Genomic DNA, 22,901 nt, shown 5'->3' with positions numbered 1-22,901 from the left:
ACTTTAAGCAACAGCCAATGTTAATGATATTTGTAAACACCGATAGTATATCTAGATATATATAGATATAAGAAGATGTGGTATGAGTGCCAATGTGACAACTCTCCATCCAAGTAACAATTTATAGAAGTAATCAATTATAGTTTAAAGACTTCAACACGGAGCATTGGCTCACACCAAACAGCGAGCTATAAAAGGCCTAAAAAATATACTAGTGTAAAACCATTCAAATGGGAAAACCAACGGTCTATTCCATATAAAGAAAACGAGAACAGGAAACACTTATGAACCACATCAAAAAAACGACAACTACATCAAATTCATAATAGCCACTGTAAACAATAGAATATATAGATACATATGTGACTATTGTTTGTCTCATTAAATTGACAATTATAAAGTGTATGCACCTTAAAGCAGCAGTAGGCGATACTCTATCCATTGGTCATCTAATAGATGCATATCAAATGATGTGGCATGATTCTCGTTTATGGACAATTATCCATTTATGACCACAGAAAAAAGATGTCAACAAATACAGGTCACCGTATTGCTAAACTAAACAATGAAAGAAAAAAGAAAAAAACCGTATCTTTAGTGAGTATTTTTATAACTAATACTCAGGTTTCCTCTTTCTTATAAATAGACGATTATTTATAAAGTAAAACAAATGGTAAGCATCACAAAAATGGTTGGTTACTTGGTTGTTATCGTTTTCAGCGTAAGTGGTTATTTCGAGTCGGAGAAATTTAATAGGTAGAGGTAGTCAGATTGCTATAAAAAAAACTTACAGATCATCGGCTGGAAAACTGGCAATCCTTTTCAATAGACTCGGAGTAAAACCAACCAGCTACGTGCAAAGTGTGTAAAGAATAATGTATAATACCCACCAGCTACGTGCAAGGTGTGTAAAGAACAATGTATAATACCCACCAGCTACGTGCAAGGTGTGTAAAGAACATTGTATAATACGTAAACCCACCAGCTACGTGCAAGGTGTGTAAAGAACAATGTATAATACGTAAACCCACCAGCTACGTGCAAGGTGTGTAAAAAACATTGCATAATACGTAAACCCACCAGCTACGTGCAAGGTGTGTAAAGAACAATGTATAATACGTAAACCCACCAGCTACGTGCAAGGTGTGTAAAGAACAATGTTTAATACGTAAACCCACCAGCTACGTGCAAGGTGTGCAAAGAATATTGTATAATACGTAAACCCACCAGCTACGTGCAAGGTGTGTAAAAAACATTGTATAATACGTAAACCCACCAGCTACGTGCAAGGTGTGTAAAGAACAATGTATAATACGTAAACCCACCAGCTACGTGCAAGGTATGTAAAGAACAATGTATAATACGTAAACCCAACAGATACGTGCAAGGTGTGTAAAGAACAATGTATAATACCCACCAGCTACGTGCAAGGTGTGTAAAGAATAATGTATAATACCCACCAGATACGTGCAAGGTGTGTAAAGAACAATGTATAATACCCACCAGCTACGTGCAAGGTGTGTAAAGAACATTGTATAATACGTAAACCCACCAGCTACGTGCAAGGTGTGTAAAGAATATTGTATAATACGTAAACCCACCAGCTACGTGCAAGGTGTGTAAAGAACAATGTATAATACGTAAACCCACCAGCTACGTGCAAGGTGTGTAAAAAACATTGTATAATACGTAAACCCACCAGCTACGTGCAAGGTGTGTAAGAACAATGTATAATACGTAAACCCACCAGCTACGTGCAAGGTGTGTAAAAAACATTGTATAATACGTAAACCCACCAGCTACGTGCAAGGTATGTAAAGAACAATGTATAATACGTAAACCCACCAGCTACGTGCAAGGTGTGTAAAGAACAATGTATAATACGTAAACCCACCAGCTACGTGCAAGGTGTGTAAAAAACATTGTATAATACGTAAACCCACCAGCTACGTGCAAAGTATGTAAAGAACAATGTATAATACGTAAACCCCCCAGCTACGTGCAAGGTGTGTAAAAAACATTGTATAATACGTAAACCCACCAGCTACGTGCAAGGTATGTAAAGAACAATGTATAATACGTAAACCCACCAGCTACGTGCAAGGTGTGTAAAGAACAATGTATAATACCCACCAGCTACGTGCAAGGTGTGTAAAGAACAATGTATAATACGTAAACCCACCAGCTACGTGCAAGGTGTGTAAAGAACAATGTATAATACGTAAACCCACCAGCTACGTGCAAATTGTGTAAAGAACAATGTATAATACGTAAACCCACCAGCTACGTGCAAGGTGTGTAAAGAACAATGTATAATACGTAAACCCACCAGCTACGTGCAAGGTGTGTAAAAAACATTGTATAATACGTAAACCCACCAGCTACGTGCAAGGTGTGTAAAGAACAATGTATAATACGTAAACCCACCAGCTACGTGCAAGGTATGTAAAGAACAATGTATAATACGTAAACCCACCAGCTACGTACAAGGTGTGTAAAGAACAATGTATAATACCCACCAGCTACGTGCAAGGTGTGTAAAGAACATTGTATAATACGTAAACCCACCAGCTACGTGCAAGGTGTGTAAAGAACAATGTATAATACGTAAACCCACCAGCTACGTGCAAGGTGTGTAAAAAACATTGTATAATACCCACCAGCTACGTGCAAGGTGTGTAAAGAACAATGTATAATACCCACCAGCTACGTGCAAGGTGTGTAAAGAATAATGTATAATACCCACCAGATACGTGCAAGGTGTGTAAAGAACAATGTATAATACGTAAACCCACCAGCTACGTGCAAGGTGTGTAAAGAATATTGTATAATACGTAAACCCACCAGCTACGTGCAAGGTGTGTAAAGAACAATGTATAATACGTATACTAACAAATTTGTATAAATTCACCACTATTATGCTCTCCTATTAAGTAAACACAATGTGGTTATATGATTTTTTTTACTGAAGAAACCGAAATGAGATTTTTAATAAGGGAGCTACCATTTGATTTTTAGGGGGGGGGGGGCTAGAATGAAAAATTTTGTCCTGCATTTTTTTTTAGCTGTAATCTCTGTCCTGCCTTTTTATTTTTCACTCTGTTCGGTCCTGCAAGAGTGTGGTATTTGCAAGTGATTCATCCTGCCTTTTTTTTTACTTAAAACTCCTGTCCTGCCTATTTTTTTCAAATTTCATCCTAGCCCGCCCCTCCCATAAAAATCAAATGGTAGCTCCCTAACCTGATTTTTGTTAAACATTTTGAAGAAGCAGACTCATTTGGATCACACTCTTGTATGCACGTTTACAGTGTACATGTACCTAAAGTATAGATCTGCGAATTAAAACTTATATAACGAATATTTAAATTCTAGAAATATTTCCTGAATAAGCATTGTTCCACAGTTTCCGGACTTTCCAACTAGGCAAACAAAAGAAGAAGTAAAGGCATGTCACATATTGTTATATAACAATGTATTCGTAAGCGATTTAGTGATTGAGTACATGTATGTAAATGAGAAAACGTAGTGGTAAAAGATCAATAGTTTAAAAATAGAACACAACGTATTCAGAAGCGATCTAGCGATTGGGTATATAAAGGGGAAATGCCGATTGTGTTAAAATAGTACACAGTTTCCGTTTGAAAAGTTAAGGGTCTGGGTGGTTTTATAGATTCTTAGAATAAAGAGTCGACACTATTGAACAGTCTGCAAACAAAATAAATAAACATCGACAAAACACCTTATAGGGTGCTTATATATAAATAAAACGGAATAAAGGGCAACATTTGTAATGAGTAATAGCCAAAAAAATAAAGAATACAGAAATACATAAGGCCTTTTCAGACCATCTTAGATTACTCCGTGTACTGAATAATGTTTAAGGACTGAAAGTATTATTTTTTTTATTACAGAATATATTCTTCTTTAAATCAGTTTAATTTTCGTTTTGGTATGTAATTTTCTTTTTATTTATTCATTGAAAGTAATGACCATGGTGTGCAAATAAGTGAAATTTTGATTTTCACTACCTTTTATATACTATAAAATCTATTTCTATATAATGAATATAAACGTAAACCATTGTTATTACCGACCGTGCAAGACACATAAATTAGGCCGTTAGTTTCTCGTTTGAATTGTTTTACATTGTCATTTAGGGGCCTTTATAGCTGCCGTATGGTGACCTATAGTTGTTAATTTCTGTGTCATTTTGGTCTCTTGTGGAGAGTTGTCGGCATTGGCAATCATACCACATCTTCTTTTTTACACTAATGCACATTTAGACCACATTATTTTACTACTGATACAAGAAGGACTGCTTTCATAACTTGATCTTTTCCTCAAAATTTACATAGACGGACGACTTCACACTAAACTTTTATGACAAACGGTATGATATCAACTTCCCATTTCTCAGCAGTAACATACCATCTGCCCCGTCCTATGGTGTTTACATGTCTTAATTGATACGTTATGCACTTTCTTGATCACACTTTACAGATTTCATATACAGAGTGTGCTCATTACGCAGAAACTATTCCAATAGAATTGTGAGGAGGAAAGATTAAAAATAACACTCCATATACATAGTATTTTATAAACACGATCAAGGTTGATCTATACATTTATATAAGTTTGGCTAACCAATTTACCAGGTTCAATCAACCCTTTTTTTTTCTTAAAATGTCCTGTACCAAGTCAGGATTATGACAGTTGTTATCAAATATTTTGTTTTTTTAATGGGCGTTTGCGTTTGTTTTTGGTGCAATTCAATGGTCATGTTGTACCTTCGTGTTCCTTTAATAGTTAATTGTCCGTGCACTTTTCTTTTAGCTTTATTCTGAAATTTGGAAACAACCATACTATATAACCATTTAGATTAATATAAATAATTGTTTTACACTATCATATTTATTTTGTTTAAATTGAATTAGTCCCCACACAGAATTCAATATTGAAACTGATGATATTTCAAATACCATAAGATGCAAACATAAACATTAATATCCACTTTAAGAAGATCACATTTGCTAAAAGTGTTTTCAAAATAGATATTTAATTATATTTTTCATTTATAATCTATATTTGTCTATAAGAAAATCCAAGTATGTTAGTTATTGTTTTATAAAACAGATCTATACGACTTGACGTTGTCTCTGTTTTTATATTGTTTAACTACCCGGAATAATTTGCCCTTAACGGTTAATTGAAAAATATTATATGAAAAATTAGGGTTGAAGGATCATTTAATGTTAGCAATAAAACAAAACAAAAATACGAACAGCAACAAAACTAAACAAAAACTACAAAGCAATAACAAAATAAAGCAACAAAAAAAGCAACATTTTAAGCTTCAAATACACAACGCATAATTCAGTTATGTATTACGACATTAATCTGCATTTAAACTACTAAATATAAGAAGATGTTTTATTAGGACCAACACTCAATTTGTGAAGTATACCATTATAGGTAAACATACGATCATCTATACACGCAGCATTGGATCACACCGAACAGCAATCTATATAAGGGCCCTCAAAATAACTAGTGTAAAACACGCAGCATTGGCTCTCACCGAACAGCAGCCTATAAAGGGCCCTCAAAATAACTAGTGTAAAACATGCAGCATTGGCTCTCATCGAACAGCAGTCTATAAAGAGCCCTCAAAATAACTAGTGTAAAACACGCAGCATTGGATCACACCGAACAGCAATCTATAAAGGGCCCTCAAAATAACTAGTGTAAAACACCAAGGTGGCTCAAACCGAACAGCAATCTATAAAGGGCCCTCAAAATAACTAGTGTAAAACACCAAGGTGGCTCACACCGAACAGCAATCTATAAAGGGCCCTCAAAATAACTAGTGTAAAACACCAAGGTGGCTCACACCGAACAGCAATCTATAAAGGGCCCTCAAAATAACTAGTGTAAAACACCAAGGTGGCTCACACCGAACAGCAATCTATAAAGGGCCCTCAAAATAACTAGTGTAAAACACCAAGGTGGCTCACACCGAACAGCAATCTATAAAGGACCCTCAAAATAACTAGTGTAAAACACATGCAGCATTGGCTCACACCGAACAGCAGTCTATAAAGGGCCCTCAAAATAACTAGTGTAAAACACACAGCATTGGATCACACCGAACAGCAGTCAATAAAGGGCCTACAAAATAACTAGTGTAAAACACCAAGGTGGCTCACACCGAACAGCAATCTATAAAGGGCCCTCAAAATAACTAGTGTAAAACACCAAGGTGGCTCACACCGAACAGCAATCTATAAAGGGCCCTCAAAATAACTAGTGTAAAACACCAAGGTGGCTCACACCGAACAGCAATCTTTAAAAGGCCCTCAAAATAACTAGTGTAAAACACCAAGGTGGCTCACACCGAACAGCAATCTATAAAGGGTCCTCAAAATAACTAGTGTAAAACACGCAGCATTAGCTCTCACCGAACAGCAGTCTATAAAGGGCCCTCAAAATAACTAGTGTAAAACACACGCAGCATTGGCTCACACCGAACAGCAATCTATAAAGGGCCCTCAAAATAACTATTGTAAAACACACAGCATTGGATCACACCGAACAGCAGTCAATAAAGGGCCCTCAAAATAACTAGTGTAAAACGCACGCAGCATTGGCTCACACCGAACAGCAATCTATAAAGGGCCCTCAAAATAACTAGTGTAAAACACAAGCAGCATTGGCTCACTTCGACCAGCAATCTATAAAGGGCCCTCGAAATAACTAGTGTAAAACACGCAGCATTGGCTTACACCGAACAGCAATCTATAAAGGGCCCTCAAAGTAACTAGTGTAAAACACCAAGGTTCTCATCTATACGGGGAAAAACGAGAAACGAAAACATTTATGAACCTTATAAACCACTGAACATCAGGTTCCTGTTTTAGGATAGGTGCAAACAAATGCAGCGGGTTTAAACGTTCAAATAGGTACCAACCTTCACCCTTTCCAGAAAAAACTAACATTCTACAATAATGATAAATTCAACATTGATTTGACTATCAGAATTTGTTGAACAGTAGAACAGAGCAATAACTCCCTCATTCATAAACTTATGAATTTCATTCTTAAAAAGTGCTTTGCTGTCTTACAGACTTGCATCTCTGATATTTGTGTAAATTTGCTGTTGCGTTGCTGTTTTATAGACCTATATATTTGTTGTTTTTTTTTTTTACTTCTGGTGGGTTTTTTTTTATTGTCAGGAAAAACTGCGTAGATATATTTTTATATACCGAGCGTTTTATTTGTCCATCAGTTTTGCTCTATAACGTTCAGCAATAAAAGTTGTTGATCCCTTTTAAGATAACAAAATCATATGTACTGGAAGTTTGCTTGACCTCTTGTTTTGACCTGGTTGACCTAAAAAGGGCGTCTTGAACTTGAATTGTGCCTTTCCGACATTAGTTCATGGATGTCAACAAATATGCTCAAACTTAATCAAGATAAAACCGAACTTATCATTTTCACACCGAAGCATCTGAAGGCAAGTGTACCAAATCTCCAACTCAAAGTTGGCAATACAGTGATAAATAGTGTATCCTGCGTGAAAAACCTAGGTGTATACTTTGATCAACACCTTACGATGGAACGGCAAGTTTCTGCCATAGTAAAATCTTGTCATTTTCACATCAGTAACATTGGGCGTATTCGCAGCTATATAACAACATCTGCTTGCAAGACACTAGTGAACAGTCTAGTTACATCCAGACTTGATTATGGGAATATTCTGCTGAACGGTATTAACAAAACTACGATGAACAGATTACAAAAGGTACAAAATACAGCAGCTCGTCTGATCACCAGGACAAGAAAACATGAACATATTACGCCGATACTTGCCGATTTACATTGGTTACCCGTCCAATACAGACCACAATTCAAAATACTAACTTATGTGTACTGCGCTTTGAATGGCATTGGTCCTGCGTACATTCGGGAACTAGTCAATTTGCACGTACCAAACCGATCTCTGCGTTCAAGCACAACTAAACTACTTACCGTTCCAAAAGTGCGGACAAAGACGTACGGTGAAAGACAATTCGATTGGGCAGCGGCATCTCTTTGGAATAATCTCCCGAACAGTTTAAGACAATGCAAGTCCTTGGGGTGTTTTAAATCCAAGCTAAAAACTCACTTTTATCGCATTGCTTTTTAATCAGACTTTTTCCTTTTCTCTTTTACGGGTTCTTACTAGTTTATGTAGTTTTGTATAAACTTTTAATGCATCTTATTTGTGATTTTTGCTTGTTTTGCATGTTTTTAACCTAGATTTCTATTTATTTTTTAATTTGTTGTTTTACAATGTTTCTTTTGAATGTTTCTTTGTTAACGCAATGTGTTTTTGTTTACCTACACTGTATACATATGCCGCTGTAATTAAATCATGGGGTTTTAGTGCAAACTAGTCATACTAGTACCCCGCCACATTCCTTAAAATTGATGTTCTACATCACGAGCATGTCATTCAGTAATAGTTGATGTCTATCATATTTGCTCTTGTTCATTTTATTTGACATGACACAAGCTTTTTAATGGTGTGTTGATATAACAATATATGATCTGTTTTAGCTTACTTTACGGTATAGGGAATTTCTAATCGTTTAAGGTCGATAGGGTGTCTTCCTCCATCTTGGATTTGGAAATACCCGAAAACAAGGTCTAGATCTTTAAAAGAATATGCAAATTTTGAGAGTAGTAGGTAATTCAGGTGTAAGAACTTTCTTTTCAATATAGAAAATGACATGTTTTATATTATATATGGTTGTATTTTACAAAAAACAGAAAACTTTTGTTTGATTAAATTTTTTTCAACTTTGCCACATAAGGGGTGGCAACTCAAATGCAAGGGCAGATAATTCAGATTAAGGTACTTTTACAATAGAATGTGTTAGCAATTTACATATTTTATAATGTATCAAGAAAACAGGTCAGGTGACCCTATTTTTTTTCTTTTCCTTAACTGAAACATACTATTAATAAAATTGAGAATGGAAATGGGGAATGTGTCAAAGAGACAACAACCCGACCAAATAAAAAACAACAGCAGAGGGTCACCAACAGGTCTTCAATGTAGCGAGAAATTCCCGCAACCGGAGGCGTCCTTCAGCTGGCCCCTAAACAAATATATACTAGTCCAGTGATAATGAACGCCATACTAATTTCCAAATTGTACACAAGAAACTAAAATTAAAATAATACAAGACTAACAAAGGCCAGGGGCTCCTGACTTGGGACAGGCGCAAAATGCGGCGGGGTTAAACATTTTTGTGAGATCTCAACCCTCCCCCTATACCGCTAAGCAATGTAGTAAAGTAAACGCATAACAATACGCACATTAAAATTCAGTTCAAGAGAAATCCGAGTTTGATGTCAGAAGATGTAACCAAAGAAAATAAACAAAATGACAATAATACATAAATAACAACAGACTACTAGCAGTTAACTGACATTTCAATTAAACTGACTGAAAGATTATGATTTCATCATATGAACATCAGGCACAATCCTTCCCGTTAGGGGTTTAGTATCATACCATCATAACATATATGAAAAGAACATAACCCGTGTCATGCCAACAACTGTTTTTAGAATAAATGTGTTTAGTTCCGATGCAAAGACCTAATCAGTGACTCAATATTAACGCCAAAATATGCAATCTTTAATGACTTGACAACAGTATCGTAATTATATCCCTTCTTAATAAGTCTATTCAAAGGTTTTGTAAGTTTCTGAGGCGACTACTGACACCTTTGTGCTTTATAAAGAATATTACCATAAAAAATTGGATGTGAAATACCTGAACGTATTAGAAGTCTGCATGTTGAGCTATATTTACGAATGATGTCTTTATACCGATGATAAAATTTAGTAAATGTTTTGACTAGTTTGTGATATCGAAAACCCTGGTGTAATAATTTTTCAGTAATACATAAATTTCTCTCGTAAAAATCCAAAACATATTAAAGCTATCTTCTCATATGTTATCTCAAAATTCTATGGTGTGGTTTACGCTTTATTGCAGAAAATTGGATTTTCCATGCATAATCTTTACAAAATATGTCAATTTTGAACACCGTGTAGCATAAAAATAAGCCCCGTGAACCATTCTTTTTATTATTATTTTTTTAAAAGCATAATATTAATTACATTTTGGCATATTATTAAAAAATTCTATGGATTATAATTTAGACATCCCATCTACCTTAAGGCTGTTCGGTGACCTGTAGTTATTTACATTACCGCTCCGTGGTCTCTGACATATAGCTCTCTTACTGGAAATCCTATCATATCTTTCTACTTTTATTTTTGTGGGAATAGTTGGCTTGTTAATATTTTAGTTGCTATCAATACAAAGTACAATGGAACTTTAATGATTTCACTAAAATCTCATTGTACTTTGAACGTTTATTTCTTAACATCGTTATGTTCCGTTGACATTGAGTTTTAATATAAACTGGTATTAAATTTACTACATAACTAATCAAAAATAAAGACTGGCTTTTAGTATATGGCAAAGAATACAACCACATACATCTGTTTATCTTTTTTTCGTATACACAGAATTAGAATCATCATAGAATATAAATAATTGTTGGTTTGTTGATGTGTTAATTAAAAGTCTCAAAGCGACACAAACAAATAAACAAGGTACAGTTTAATCATTTCGAAAAGATTGTATTGTCAGCGTTCAGCAGAAAATAAACAAAAACGTCGGATTTGTATTGACCACAAGAAATATAAACAAAAAATGTTAAAATTGAAGTTGTAAATGTAATGTCTTCCAGAAGGCAATATTTGTTTCAGAAGATCAAAGACAATGAAGTAATTAAACCTCATCAATTAATGTTATTTATTAATGTTTTATCGACAATTTGCCGCAGTATGACTGTATAGAGAATCTCGCGTTTCCCGGTTAATATCTCGTAAACAATGTAGTTACAAATCAAATCCTTGTTAACAATAGAACAGAAGTGTTCCGAGTTGTCGTCTGTTTCAACGAGGATACATTAAGGACAATTAAAATGCGAAAACAATGTACGAAACTAATCATGCAAAATAATGGCTATCTGATATCTTTTCATTAGGCACAGTTAGCCTGTTTTAGAATCTTAATCACTGAAGAGCTTATATTTTATGATACATTATTGGGTTATTCAAGAGCGTTGAATCAGATAATCAATCGTTTGTACATAAAGGCGATGTTTAAAAATCAGAATTATCTACTAAAGGACACAAATAAAGTTGTCATCCTATGTATGTACATGTTTTAGAACCATACACACATACATGTTTTAGAACCATACACACATACATGTTTTAGAACCATACACACAAACATGTTTGAGAACCATACACACATACATGTATATAGTATTAAGAATTTTAGAAATTTCAAATCAAAAGCTTAAGGATAGTATGTATTATGTAGGTAACAAAGTACAAAGCTTATAATAACTTTAATAGTAGATATTGTCTGTAGACGGAAAAAAAACACAAATATACAAATAAGAAATGTTGGTTTTTTTAATTGCTACGTGTTGTACAAAAAATGAAGCAGGAGCATCATTGTGGATTAATTGTGACTTTGAGATGAGAACAACAAGAAAGGCGATGTTCCGTTGCTTTTTACCTCTTTTTTTTTGGCTGTGCATGTACTTATTTTGCGTTATTGATTAGTACCCCATATATTTTGGTTTTATATTAGATATATAAAATTTCCAATTAAACAAATGAATCAAACACCATTGAACAATAGATGGGTATTACATCTATGATTGAACAATGGTGAAGGATTAACATAACTATCAACCACCGTATTGACCACGTATTGACCACCGTATTGACTACCTTCAACAATAAGAAAAAACTCCTGCTCTATCGTAAACTATAAAAGAGTTTTAAAATGTGAAGGAATATATTGCGGAAACAGATGGACTGATAATATTTAAAATCTATTATTAAAATTTATAAGCCTTTTGATAGATTGTATTAAATGTAGCTACTGCTTAGGTTCTAGGTTCTAATATGATTTAAACTATATTTGTTTATTATAAAATTCAAGACATAAAGGTATTTAAGTGTACTGGATCCAAAAGTTTCCGCTAGAAATTTATTTTGTTCGGTTTTGAGGATTTTTTATTAAGAACGAACCTGACAAAGATTAAAACAAAAAACGTTGAAATGTGAATCCTAAGTTAACACTTCTGGAAAAGGATTTGGTTTGTTTTGGTGGGGTTCTTGTCGGTCAAACGTATCATTAGTTCTTTTATGTCGTACTATTGTTGTAAAAGGATGTGTGTTAGTCTGGTATATTTTTTATTTTTTTAAAATTTTGGTTCAATTATATGTTTAGGAGTTGAGTGTGACGTCCATTTTTGCAGAACTATTATGCATTAATTTATGTTTAGGGGCCAGCTGAAGGCCGCCTTCGGGTGCGGAATTTCCTCGCTGCACTGTTTTGACGACCCCCTTGTTGCCTTTTTGAAACATTCCCCGTTTCCATTTTCAATTTTATGTTCTTAGTAATTTGTTATATACAACTGTGAGACTCAATTTATTTCTATTATCCGTAATTGATCGACGATGATTATTATGTCGTGTGGTAACTGTATATGTCTACTATCAACCGGACAAGTCAACTACTTGTCTGGTCACCGTGCATAGACCACGTCTACTGCAGAAAGCAAAAATTAACAAATGAGCCAGTGAGCCCCCGCCTTGGGTCACAATGTCACGAATTAATAATTGCCTTTTTGATAAGAGTTAGGGTCTCATTATTGAACCCTCTTTCCCCAATATCAAATTTGGTCAAACAAAAATATGTTATAAGTCATAATTAATTTATTACAAACAATGAATTTATGAATCACCAAATACGGACATCATTTGTATTATTTCCAACTTTGAAAAACAAATACGTCATATTATACACAGGCAGGGCCGTAACTAGGGTTCGAATTCAGGGGAGGCAGGGATTTGGGGCAACCGATTGAGACCCCTTAGAGAGGGGGTGGGGGGCGTAGCCCCCCGCCGATTTTTTTCTCTCAGTCAATGGCTAAAAATGACCCGTTTTCCTTACTTTAAGAAACATCAGTATTACTTGAACCTGGAAGCAATTTTTATGCAAAAACAAGCTGAGATTACTGTTCGGGGTGAGCCAAGGCTCCGTCATGAAGGCTGTACTTTGACCTATAATTATTAACATTAAATACATTTTGACCGCAGACTTTTTTTCTCAATATGGCTAAAAATGACCTGTTTTCCTTCGATTTCCTTAACTTTAAGAAACATCAGTATTGCTGGATCCTTGAAGCAATTTTTATACAAACAATTAATATCTGTATTTAAAGATATTTTTGTTAGAAATCAAACTGGTTAGTTAAAAAAAACATATAAAGCAAGATAATAGAAAGCAAGATTTTTTTTTATCGAGGACCGTGAATTTCAATATTGTTGAATGTCCATTGTTGACATGTATATAACTACAACAAGGGGCTTTCTATACTACTATATACTTAGTATAGAAAGTCCCTGCTACAACGAATGGGCGTGTTTAACTACTTAGGCATAATGCCATGGACCATAATGTTCTCGTACGATAGGGAGACGGTAAAAAAAACGACTCAACGGCTGATTCAGCCGGAAACGAATTTCCGATATAATAAAAGATTCATAATACAAAGGAAACTTCCTCTGCTTAATTGAGCCCCTAAATAAATATGAATAGTTAAGTTTTATTCAAAACTGTCGAGGGCAAAGTTTCATATGTGTTCTCATTCGAATACTGAATAACAGGTCGACGGACGGCTACACGAAAAAAAAAAGTAAAACAAATACTGAAACGGTTCACTTTCGATGAAAAATGCGGAAAATGACAGATATATATCACGTATCATGATTACACCGTTCAAACTGTAAACTTGTGTTGTTTATAATATAAATTCAACTCTATACTAAGTATATAGTAGTATAGAAAGTCCCTTGTTGAAATTTATATAAGTCTGCAATACTGTGTGATGCATTTTCAGATTCATCACTCGACAACTTCCTGTTTAATACCGAACACTTGTATGATTTTACATATGATAGCCAAGTTGAAAATTTTCGTCACATTTTTCTCAGGAATTACTATACAAGGATTTCTGAATTTACATGTTACAGTTCTTCGTGTACATATTGTCAATATATCATTTTATTACTTCAAACAAAAAAATTGGTGTAGAAAATTCAGGGGAGGCAACTGCCTCCCCTGCCTCATAGGTAGTTACGGCCCTGAGTCAGGTAAATGAAAATAATTTTGTTGTTAATCTTCTGTTTAGGAATACCAAGAAATTTCTTGTATTAAAATATCCATGTACCAAGTATTTGACATGGTGCAGATAAATGAATTTATTTGCACAAATAAAATTTGCTGTTGCCCCCCGTCTATGTTGTGCAAGCGGTTATGTGGATCTTTCTTTTCGCGACCCAGTTCATTATGAGAATCTCTTCGAGGTCCGCGTTGAAATGATGTCGATTTCTCTGAAAAATCAGAGACAATGATTTGTATTTAAACGGAGTCAAGCGCCGGGTTGTAAAATACAGGATTAAGACATTGTACGTGCTTTGTCAGAAACATAAAATGTATTTTACAATGTTCTCAGTACGAAACAGGAGAAACAAGAACGTGTCCATCGTACACGGATTCCCCACTCGCACTATCATTTTCTATTTTCAGTGGACCGTGAAATTGGGGTCAAAACTCTAAATTGGCTTTTAAATTAAAAATATCATATCATAAGGAATATGTGTTCTAAGTTTCAAATTGATTGGACTTCAACTTCCTCAACAACTACCTTGACCAAACACTTTAACCTGAAGCGGGAGAGACGGACAAACGAACGGACGCACATACCAGAAAATATAATACGGAGAAATGGGGCATACAACTATTGTGTTTTAATTAATAATGTACATATTATTGTAAAAGCTTTGTACCTACCTGCTGAAAAAAAGTAAAATATCTCTATTTTATTAAAATTTATTTTCAAATATTCAAATCTTTGTAATGGATAGAGATATTAAGTCTGATTTTTTAAGAATAAAGTTTCTTTTCTGTGAGTATCTACTCGATATCGGACGTTTTAAAACATTTGCTAAAGTGTATCAGCTATAAACGGCTACTTCATTTGATCACTCAGACACATTACATACGTTCAGACCACGACAGGTTTCTGTTAGAATACTATTGAATTACCAAATGGGCTGATCTGATATTTTATTTTGAAATACTTTCTTTTCCTTATTCGTTTCTACTTTTCCCTAATTTTTCAGATAAAAAAAAAAGTTTAATATTTTCATACGTTTTTTTTATTCATGTTCACTACTTTAAAGTTCTTTCCCGTTTATTTCTTTTTTTCCCTATTTTTTCAAATAATAAAAAAGTTTAATATTTTCACACATTTTTTTTTCATTTTAAACGATACCGTTTCTAGAAGAGTCTTTGTGATGTGCGACTTATTTGATATTTTTATTCTTCTGAATGTATTTTCTCGAAGTGAACTATACGTATTGACCCTATAATTCGATTTTTATATAAAATTTATTTCATGTTATTGTTAAAACAGGATTATAAATTCATTTTGGTTAAAAGCTCGATGTTTCCATTTTAATGTTCATTCGGTATTACCAAAGTTTCGACCTACTTAGTCATTGAATGGTACAAATTATTACTTTTCCCCTGTTAAATAATAAATCTGCCATGTTATTTTAAGCGTCGATAGAGCAAGTTTCAAGATACAGAACGGAAATATAGTATTTTTCTTCACAATAAGAAGCCGATATTTGAAAATAAAGTTTAATTAAAAGTCACCAATTTAATGCATGTACTGTAATCCTATATCACTCCACAATATAATGTATAATTTACTCATTTTAGTTTAGTAATTTCAAGAAAATACAAGAAATCAAAATATTTTACGGAAAAATAATAGTTTCTTTAATACGAAATGCAAGAGAAATTGATATTACAACTCCCACGATCTTACATCCATTATTGGAATTGAAGTTTGCAAATTGAAACAATGAATCCATATGTCTTTGTCAGTTTGTGTGTAAATAAACTCATCATAGATACATGTACCAGGATTTCAAAATTCAAAAGTTTTGTAAACAGTTAATTTATAAACATGATCATATCAATGATAATTCAAGTGACCTCATAAGTGCTGACTACTGGGCTGGCGATACCCTCGGGGAATTAAAACTCCACCAGCAGTGGCATCGACGTGACAGAAGAAGGATACAATTTGACTCATTTTAACTCATATTTCGGTTCTTTCCCGCTTGTATCAAGTGAGGAATATGACAATGTTTTCCATTTGTTTGAAGGTGCTTGAGCTTTTGATTTTGCCATTTGAATCCTAAAATGATATTTCAAATAAATAATATGCTAAACTAGTACATAACTAAAAGGTCAGTCGTATTTGTCTAACAATGGCGTCAAGATAAGCAACCACTACTAACCAGTCAGTATTATAATTATTTATAATCTTATTTAATTATCATTTTTTTCAACGGTCATTTACCATATGTTAAATGGGTATAATTTCATGTTATTGAAAAGTCTATTCATTGGATTCGTTGGGGTATTGAAGAAGGAGGGGATGGTAACGAACGTTATTGTGATTTTGCAGACGTGTTTGTGATAGAGAATTGTACCATTGTACGTAATTGCAAATACTATAATAGCTATGACACAAATTACCATATTGTCTTTTTGAATGTTCTTGGACTTTCTATATTGGAATAAATGTACAATGGATCCATCATATGTGAGCATGAACTCCGCGTCCTTGGAAATATTTGGAAGTCTTTAGTTCTTTGTCTATATAAATGTGTTAACCACACTTATTTAATTTGTTTGTTCATCTTTTCTCGTCTTTCTGAAATGTCTTTCTTTCTTAGTTTCTCTAAATAAGCCCATGATTGGTATACATTTACGATTTCAAAATAAGGTGTCAACGACAACCATTACTATGTAATTATCGCATGAAACCAGAATGTTTATAGGGTCTTGATATTCTATGTATATTTTTTGTGTGATGGTTGTTGACTTTTCGTTTATTTGTTCTTTAATCCATGATACATGTGACTAACAACCCGAAGGTAGTCTTGTAGATGCATTTTCACATCGATTGCGAGAGGTTGACGGATAAAACTTTGGCTTATATAAAAAAGAAGATGCGGTATGATTGCCAATGAGACAACTGTCAACAATTATACTGCAATCAGCCAAACTCTTTTTTTAATCAATATTTTTTTTAATTTTTTTAAATTTTTTTTATCGATTTCAGTATAAAAACAATATACGTATAGTGTCTTGAAACATGAAATTTATTTGTATTCGACACGAAACGGGAAAATGCTCGGTACAACCTCTCATTTCATATTTCAAGACACTATACGTATATTGTATAATTACCATGTTTAAGTCTAATAACTGTTTCTGTGGACTTTTTAGAGCTACATTGTAAACTTACACATTGAGATTCGACTTAGTTCTTAGATCAAGTACAAAGCAGGGCTATATAAGTCAATCATCAATTTCGCGTTTACAACATACGGGTACCATTCAACACCAACCCGTCATTATTAACATCATTATCATCAACGTCAACCCATGATGATTGTTCTTTTGCTGTCTTTTTAACACTTCTGTCTATCTACGTAAAAGTTATCTATTTTAGAAACAAAATCATATTCAAATATTGAAGTTATTTTTACATGAAGAAAGCATTACGGTCTAATCATCAAGTCAAATTATAAATCTTGTCTTTACTATTTACAAAACATTTTATGGCGTTCACAATCCGATGTTTATTTAAACAATTTATAGTGATTTTGTATCCGGACAAATGACTTTATAAGTATTTACACTTGTTGACAGTCTGAGTGGAAAGGTAATTTACTGGCTAATAATCCCAACAAATAAATCATAATGGAGGCCTCTCCAAATAGTCAAAACAGTGATCGATACTTTATCAGACGAATAGAATTTATTGAAGAAAGATATTTAATTGAAAGATAAGTTGAAATTAAGTCTTTTTATTCAGAAAAAAACAGTGACTTTATACTATCAGTATCGTATAATATTTAACAAATTGATATGAAAAAAGGGTTATTAAGTATAAATACGTGTGTGTTACATTTTAACGTTGTGTTTCCGTTTGTATCGTAGGTTTAACATTGCCATATAAGCTGGATGTTTTGCTAGCCATAGAACCAGGTTCAACCAACTTTGTCTTTCTTTAAATGTCCTAGCTGAACCAAGTCAGCACTATGGCAGTTGTTGTCAAAAAGTCTGTTCTTATATATTTTGGAGTTTTCTGCTGCAGTACAACGTTTCTGTTATTCCGTAGTTGTCCCCTTCTAAGAGATGTGTTTCTCCCTGTTTAAGTTTGTAACCCGGATTTTTTTTTCGTTTAATCTAGTTATGACTATTGAACAGCGGTATACTACTGTTGCCTTTATTTATACTAAACCTGTAAGATATTCATACGACAATAAGTTTGATGTGTTTGTTACTTTATTTCAGATATAGAACCGTCAGAACGACAAAATACAGAGCTTCAACGCAAAACTCTAATAGAAATTTTACAGAATTTACAAGAATTTAGTTTTCAAGAAGAAAAGCGAAAAATAAATACGAAATCGTCCTTTCAAGTAAAAAAAGGTATGTGTATTTATAACAAAATAAGAAAATGTGGTATGATTGTTAATAATAAACCTCTACAAGAGACCAAAATGACATAGAAGTTTACAACTATAGGGCACCGTATGGAATGCAATAAAGAGCAAAACCTTCTTCTTGATCTCCTGTAACAGATTTAACATATTTACTACAAATGCCATTGCTGTTCTCTAATGAACTATTATTGCTATATGATTGGTGATTACACATTTTATTGCATTCAATCTTCTGTCATAAACTAAACTTACAAATCCATATCTCTAATACTTTTGTACATGTTACAATCATCGCAAGGAGGTCACTGGTATAGATACTATTTCGTTTTGTTAAGGGGCCTCGGAGGCCGAGTGGTCTAAGTAGTTACTACTGTAATCACTAACAAGTGAAAACTAATGTTGTGAGTTTAAACCCCGCTCGTGCGGGTGCACTTGACTTCAATCTTAAATGACTGGGATTTTCAGTTTTCCCATCGAAGGTCGGTGGTTTTCTCCAGACACTCCGGCTTCCTCAAACGACATAGCCTAAATGCAGTGCTTAAAAGTGACGTAAATATTTATTTGTTTCGAGATTGTGTCCCAGTGATGAATGCTGTACCCATATTTTGACAATTTTATCTATTATTTTTGTTTTGTTCACGAATCGTTGTGAATATAATGGAATTTGCTGCGACTGTCCTACAAGTGAGAGGGTTAGCGCTATAAAATCAGATTTAATCCACAATTTTTCTACATTCTACATTTTATGTGTTCGAGTCAGGAATGTGACAGTTGTTGTCCATTCGTTTGATGTGTTTCATTATTTGATTTTGCCATTTGATTAGGGGCGTTCTGTTTTGAATTTTCCTCGAAGTTCAGTATTTTTGTGAATTTACTTTTTATGATTATTGGAGAATTCGTGTTTGCTTACCACTAAAATGCAAATATTACTTGACTTATAATGGTTATTACTCCTATGGAAAACTGCAAATCATAAAACAATATTTTGTTTTTGTATTGGGAAAACTATTATGTCATTTTACCGAAATATCGTAAAATGTAGTAAATTTATTGGATAGATTAACGTTCTAAGGAGTGATGTTCATTTTCCTGTACAATTAATCCTCACTATAAAGTTGTATAATTATACCCATTAATACGATAACACACGCGCTCATGAATTGTATCAAAATTGATCAACTACGAATGTACTCGTAACATTATAGGTCAAAGTACGGTCTTCAACATGCAGCCTTGGCTCACACCGAACAGCAGGCTATAAATGGCCCACACAATGACTAGTGTAAAACCATTCAAATGAGTAAACCAACGGTCATGTCAAAGGTCTATCTGGTTATAATTCTTACTATTGTGTTTTTTGTTTTATAAATGGCGTCAAAATAAGTTCCAAAAACAAGTGCCATGTAAATTGACATTGATCTCAAACGTTTCTTTTACAACCACCGGTTCTTTCTAAAAATTGAAAATACCGTCCTTCTGTAAGCACGCACCTGCGCAAGGGTACTTTTCTGAGTTAAATATGTAGTTTACAGATTATGTTGATTTTTTGTAAGCTAAGGTTTGAGCTTTTCAGTAATTTTTAATCTGCAAATGTGCTGTAGATTATTCTAAATTTGACTCTTTTTATGTGTATTAGTAGTACGGGTGGGCGAGGGAGTGGTACGTTTTTTTCTTATAACAATACGGGATTACCACAGATATAAACACAGAAAATTCCCAAAAGAGATTTTACGTTTATTTTATTATCCTAACTGTTTTCAATGTGTGCTTATTTCGTTCAGTTTATAATACATTAGTGTTCAAATTAATATGTTGATGTTCTTTATATTTTAATAACCCTTTCAAAGATTATAACTACATTTTCATAAACCTATTCATTGTCGTCTAAGTCAATGATGACGTCATTGTTCTCCATCAAATAAATCAACTTTGTTGTATTAAGAAACAGATTAAACATTTTATGGCCTCCGATCAATTTAAAGCAAAGAAAACCCTTTTAATACTTTATAGTTAAATCTGCATTTTTATGTCATTCAACGATCTTAGTAGTACGTCATCGAAATTTTTATATATTGAAGAGCATCTTTTGAGATAGTAAATGGCTATTTAGCGAAGTCATTGTTGATATTACTGTTTTGGCGACAAAAACATTCAGAGACGTCAACAATTATTCAGCTAACTCATACTTAAATAGAAAAAGATACGGACCTTTCTTTCTTCATATAACTCATAATCTTTGTTGGTGTTGAAATTTATTTATATATGAGGGTCTAACTACGTAAGTGACAGATCACCATTAAATCCAGATAGGGATTGTACATGGATTCTACTAGTGTAATGTACCCTCGCAGCACTCAAGGGGTGCTCCGTAAACGGAGATATCTACATACATACATGTCTTCAATGTACCGAGAAATTCCCTCACCCAGAGGCGTCCCTCAGCTGGCCCCTAAATAAATATATACTAGTCCAGTGATAATGAACACCATACTAATTTCCAAATTGTACACAAGAAACTAAAATTAAAATAATACCATTTATACCATATTTCCCTATTTTGTTTTATCCATTTTATTCTATATCTTATATTCTAATTAATTTCCATTTACAGATAGAAGGCAGATGGATTCAGTGGGCGGCTCAGTAAACAAAAGAGATTATGGAATAATGCCACCATGGAATGAGATGTGCCGCATGATGAGAGTAGCATTTTGCGTCAGACACAGAAAATAACTTTATTTCTCCGATGATCTTTACTGTCATTAAAATCAACATATTTTCAACGTTTGTTCATTTGATCTTTCATTCCAGTCAACTCTTGTTTTTATTAAAAAAAAAAAAAAAAAGATGTGGTATGATTGCCAACGAGCCAACTCTCCACAAGAGACCAAAATGACACAGAATTTTACAACTATAGGTCACCGTACGGCCTTCGACAATAAGAAAAACCAATACCGCATAGTCAGCTTTAAAAGGCCCCAAAATGACAATGTAAAACAATTCAAACGAGAAAACTAACGGCCTTATTTAATTTTAATAAATGAACGAAAAACAAAGGTGTAACACATAAACAAACGACAACCACTTAATTACAGGCTCTTGAGTTTGAACAGGCACATACATACATAATGTGGCGGGGTTAAACATGTTAGCGGGATCCCAAATCCTCCCCTAACGTGGGACAGTGGTATAACAGTACAACATAAGAACGAACTATAAAAATCAGTTGAAAAAGGATTAACTCATCAGATGGACAAAAATACAAGTGGACGTGGCCGGGTACGTGTACATATCAACAACAAAAAGACACTAGGAACAGATCTGGGAGTGCTCGCAGTTAACTGTCAGCCTATTTAAAGCCACTAACAACTACAGCCTTGTTTTCATTCATTTTTAGTCGACGTCATGGTTCTTTTGCAAACATTATTTATGTGACTTTTCCGTGGATTTTCCATAAGCTATTGCTTATAATAAAAGGATAACTAAAGAAAACATATTGCAGTGAATTGTGTAAAATGTAATTAAACTGTATCATTTGTATGCATCTGTTAAAGTCAGGAACCGGTTGTTTTCTTAAGTGGTTGGTGTCGGTGTTGTTCAACGATGTTTATCGTTTCTCGTTTTTTATATAGATTATAACATTTGTTTTGCTGTTTGAATTGATTTATACTAGTCAGGTTTTGACTTTTTATAGCTTGCTGTTCGGTGTGAGTCAGGACTCTGTGTAGTAGGCCGTATTTCGGCCTATAATTGTTTTTGATACATTTCGACTTGGATGGAGAATTTTCTCATTGGCACTCATACCACTTCTTCTTATTCATTGCTTTTTACAATGAAAGTATATTAACTTAATATACACAAATGAACAGTTGCTTGTTTATAAAAATACCTATATACTGCTATTATTAAAACACACCGTCTCAGTATTAGTTTTTTCTTTCTAATAGTAAAATAAAATATACTAGTAGCATTAACCAATTCAACATCACCAAATGGACATTTCGAAATTAATGTGTCCTCAGTGATACAGTAGGACACTAAAACACAAAATAAACCTGCAAATATTGAATAAGAGTAACTAAAATACGGAGATGCGGTATGATTGCCAATGAGTACACTGAACATGAAAGTCCAAATGAAGTAGA

At 33.7% G+C, this 22,901-nt stretch overlaps 1 long non-coding RNA gene across 1 annotated transcript in view; it reads left to right on the top strand.

Moving 5' to 3' along the window:
* The window catches only part of LOC143051401 (uncharacterized), a 37,764-nt gene extending 16,225 nt beyond the window's left edge, over window positions 1–21,539 (top strand). Inside the window, exons 2-3 of the long non-coding RNA XR_012970748.1 lie at window positions 18,605–18,742; window positions 21,368–21,539. This is a non-coding gene — a long non-coding RNA (uncharacterized LOC143051401). The remainder of the gene's footprint in view (window positions 1–18,604; window positions 18,743–21,367) is intronic.
* Window positions 21,540–22,901: the final 1,362 nt, after the last annotated feature.

The sequence above is a fragment of the Mytilus galloprovincialis genome, chromosome 11 (assembly GCF_965363235.1).
Source record: "Mytilus galloprovincialis chromosome 11, xbMytGall1.hap1.1, whole genome shotgun sequence".
Classification (NCBI taxonomy): Eukaryota; Metazoa; Mollusca; class Bivalvia; order Mytilida; family Mytilidae; genus Mytilus; species Mytilus galloprovincialis.
Note: the sequence above shows the minus strand (reverse complement) of the source record. Positions and strands in the feature narration are given on the sequence as shown.